The sequence below is a fragment of the Lactuca virosa genome, chromosome 2, assembly GCF_052849685.1.
Source record: "Lactuca virosa cultivar CGN04683 chromosome 2, Lactuca_virosa_CGN04683_v6, whole genome shotgun sequence".
In the NCBI taxonomy this organism is placed as follows: Eukaryota; Viridiplantae; Streptophyta; class Magnoliopsida; order Asterales; family Asteraceae; genus Lactuca; species Lactuca virosa.
The window spans coordinates 225,172,555-225,177,228 of NC_136427.1; positions in this window are offsets into that span (position 1 = coordinate 225,172,555).

A 4,674-nucleotide genomic window follows, 5' to 3' on the forward strand; every position below is an offset into this window, starting at 1 on the left:
TGAAAAAAGAAAATCTACAAAATATCATATCCGTAAACACAAAAAAAGATCCTTAAGCTATTTTCTAGAAGATAAAAGATGATCCAACATAACATCTATCAAAAACCATAAAATAGTTTAACCACAATTGCATTGTTGTTTTATTTTTACCACAAGAACTCATTACAGAAGCTTATAAAACTTGCAGTTAAATATAATTGAGGTGTGTTTTGTTTTGATTCTAACAACCTTTTCTTAATCACCTACAAAACAAGTAAAACACACATGTTATTATACTTAAAAGGGAAAACTATAGAAGCCATTATTGAAGAAGCACCCAACTTATCTTATGCAATTACGATTTTTGCAGATGGAGTGATTCTAGTTAAGATGGACTTTTGTACTTTTGCTTCGTCATCACCCATTTCATGCTGAGCTGCCTTTACCTCCTTAACTGCCATATTATCACTAACTGATGATTTCACCTTTTCCACACCAGCTGGATCTTTAACCTTGCAAAACAAAATAGTAATATCAGTTCTCATTTTATGATTATTAACACTTTTTGTAAATTAAAAGTGGAATTATGAAAAAAAACCCTACTGTTATTGCTATGGGTTGTCAACTAAAACATCTTTTAAGCCTTTGGTTGCCAGTATGTGTAACATCCGGATTTTTAGATATATCATTGTAAGAGTATATTCTGAGATTTATGGAGCGACTCGACGAGTTGTGAGTCCAACTCGTCGAGTAGAGTCGAGTTATCCGCGGGGGTTTAATGAACTGACTCGATGAGTCCGTGTGCCGAATCGCCGAGTTGGTTTTGTGCGAGGAAACCCTAAATTCCCAGGGTTAGGGCCTATTTAAGGGGACTTATAACCTCAAATGCGCCTCACCAGCTGCCCAACTCTCATGTGTGAAACCCTTAGCGGCCATTGAGGATAAGAGAGAGTGCTTGAGCTAATATCAAGTGTTTTTGGTGATTCTTTGGAAGGAAAGGAGTGAGCAACAAGAAAGGGACGAGAAGAGTTGTGGGATCTAGCATTTCTTCACTTGGAGCTTATGTAGAAGGTATAAAGCCTACACCTTTCTCATCTTATTAGTTGGCTCTCATAATTATGGAAGTTGGGGCTTTTTTCTACCTTTTGTGGGACAATAAGTGCATAGAGTCTATTAGGAGGCCTAGAATTCAGATCTGGACTTTGTTAGGTCCAGAGAGTCCAAAGATTATAGCTTTATTCAACCATATAATAGTTATTGTGGTTAAGCATCTTTGTTAGAGTTATATTGGCACTTAGAGCACCATATGCCATGCATGGACATAAAGCTCGTGACTTTATGTGATAATCGAGCCCTGAGAACGTAGATCTAGAGTTTGAGAAGGTTTTCTGCCTTGAAATCATCTGAATGAGAATTGAGTCTGAATGGACTCGCCGAGTCGATGAGCCGACTCGACGAGTCGGTTAGGGTTTGTCCCGAAGATCTTGATCATGCGATAACTCGGCGAGTTGGGAGGCAACTCGACGAGCTAAGCTGGACCTTCACGAGACTTCTGAGGAAACGAGTGGACTCGACGATTCACATAGGTGCACTCGGCGAGTCGGGTCAAACATGGACTGTTGACTCGAATTTGACTTCTGTTGACTTTAGGGTTTGGTCAACATGAGTAATGGAGACCATGGAGGTGTAAAATGGTCTTTTACCTAATTCAAGAGTTAAAGAGAGAATAATAACACTTGGTTTCTTAGAGTCGAGAATCGAGTGTTAATTAGAGATATTTACCCTATGTGTTAGGCGGTGGCTAGTTCGAGATTCGAGTTCGAGGTTATTTGTTTTCTTGCTTGCAAGGTGAGTCTTCTCACTATACTTTACCATGAGTGGTATTTTGTGTGACTGAGATGTATTATGTGCTTATCTGTGTATTGTGATATCCTGCATTATTTCTTTGTGATTTATGTTGTGTATTACTCAGAGTTTACAAAGTTAGGACCGGAGGGTCCATCAGAGTTGTGGGACTGGAGGCTCCCACTGAGACACATTGACCGGAGGGTCTTACAGAGTTATAGCCTCGAGTGGCTAATGTGTTGTATATGGTATTTTGGGGAACTCACTAAGCTTCATGCTTACCGTGTTATGTGTTATGTGTTTCAGGTTCTCAGGATCGCGGGAAGGCACCGACTTGAATGTACACACCAGTGAAAGAGTTATGTTTTGAGAATCCTGAATTTGAATCAAACAATTATCGAGTTGTGATTTGTAAATTAAATAAATGAGATTTTTGCGAAATGTGTTATGAGAATTATGCGATTTTAAATGATAAATATACTTGAAAAATTACGGTGTTACAGTATGTTTGCTAGGTATCAGAGGGGCAGTAAGTTATCGGGGTCTGTTATTCGAGGAGAAAATATCATGGTGATATCCTTACAGGGCGGTCTGGCAGTGAGATAGGCCACTAGAGTTTCTAGATTCTAGACAGTCAGAAGGGATAACGTAGCGATAGGAGGGTTTGTCCTTTTCCGGGTTTGGCACTTTCTGTTGGATTCAGGTGCTTCTGGAAGAAGATAGCCGTGTGGTATGAGATCCTTTCGATGGTACCTTTCGGGTTTTTGGGTTCGATCTATGTGTTGTGGAGGAGCGATTTCGAGGGCGAAATCTAATTCAAGTGGGGGAGAACTGTAACATCCGAATTTTTAAATATATATCATTGTAAGAGTAAATTCTGAGATTTATGGAGCGACTCGACGAGTTGTGAGTCCAACTCGTCGAGTAGAGTCGAGTTATCCGTGGGGGTTTAATGAACTGACTCGACGAGTCCGTGTGCCGACTCGCCGAGTTGGTGCTGGATGAGGAAACCCTAAATTCCCGGGGTTAGGGCCTATTTAAGGGGACTTATAACCTCAAATGCACCTCACCAGCTGCCCAACTCTCCTGTGTGAAACCCTTAGCGGCCATTGAAGATAAGAGAGAGTGCTTGAGCTAATATCAAGTGCTTTTGGTGAATATTTGGAAGGAAAGGATTGAGCAACAAGGAACGAGAAGAGGTTGTGGGATCTAGCATTTCTTCACTTGGAACTTCTGTAGAAGGTATAAATCCTACACCTTTCTCATCTTATTAGTTGGATCTCATGATTATGGAAGTCGAGGCTTTTCTTCTACCTTTTGTGGGACAATAAGTGCATGGAGTCTATTAGGATGCCTAGACTTCAGATCTGGACTTTGTGAGGTCCAAAGAGTCCAAAGATTATAGCTTTATTCAACCATATAAGAGTTATTGTGGTTAAACATCTTTGTTAAAGTTATATTGGCACTTAGAGCATCATATGCCATGCATGGACATAAATCTCGTGACTTTATGTGATAATCGAGCCTGAGAACGTAGATCTAGAGTTTGGGAAGGTTTTCTGCCTTGAAATCATCTGAATGAGAATTGAGTATGAATGGACTCACCGAGTCGATGAGCCGACTCGACGAGTCGGTTAGGGTTTGTCCCGAAGAGCTTGATCATGCGATAACTCGGCGAGTTGGGGGTCAACTCGATGAGCTAAGCTGGACCTTCACGAGACTTCTGAGGAAACGAGTGGACTCGACGAGTGACATAGATGCACTCTGTTGACTTTAGGGTTTAGTCAACATGAGTAATGGAGACCATGGAGGGGTAAAATGGTCTTTTACCCAATTCGAGAGTTAGAGAGAGAAGAATAACACTTGGTTTCTTAGAGTCGAGAATCGAGTATTAATTAGAGATATTTACCCTATGTGTTAGGCGGTGGCTAGTTCGAGATTCGAGTTCGAGGTTATTTGCTTGCTTGCTTGCAAGGTGAGTCTTCTCACTATACTTTACCATGAGTGGTATTTTGTGTGACTGAGATGTCTTATGTGCTTATCTATGTATTGTGATATCCTGGATTATTTCTTTGTGATTTATGTTGTGTATTACTCAGAGTTTACAGAGTTAGGACCGGAGGGTCTACAGAGTTAGGACCGGAGGGTCCATCAGAGTTGTGGGACTAGAGGGTCCCACTGAGACACATTGACCGGAGGGTCTTACAGAGTTATAGCCTCGAGTGGCTAATGTGTTTTATGTGGTATTTTGGGAAACTCACTAAGCTTCATGCTTACCGTGTTATGTGTTATGTGTTTCAGGTTCTCAGGATCGCGGGAAGGCACCGGCTTGATTGTACACACCAGTGAAAGAGTTATGTTTTGAGGATCCTGGATTTGAATCAAACAATTATGGAGTTGTGATTTGTAAATTAAATAAATGAGATTTTTGCGAAATGTGTTATGAGAATTATACGATTTTAAATGATAAATATACTTGAAAATTTACGGTGTTACAGTATGTTTGCTAGGTATCAGAGGGGCAGTAAGTTATCGGGGTCTGTTATTCGAGGAGAAAATATCATGTTGATATCCTGAGAGGGCGGTCTGGAAGTGAGATAGGCCACTAGAGTTTCCAGATTCTAGACAGTCAGAAGTGATAATGTAGCGACAGGAGGGTCTGTCCTTTTCCGGGTTTGGCAGTTTCTGTTGGATTCAGGTGCTTTTGGAGGAAGATAGTCGTGTGGTATGAGATCCTTTCGATGGTACCTTTCGGGTTTTTGGGTTTCGATCTATGTGTTGTGGAGGAGCGATTTCGAGGGCGAAATCTAATTCAAGTGGGGGAGAACTGTAACATCCAGATTTTTATAT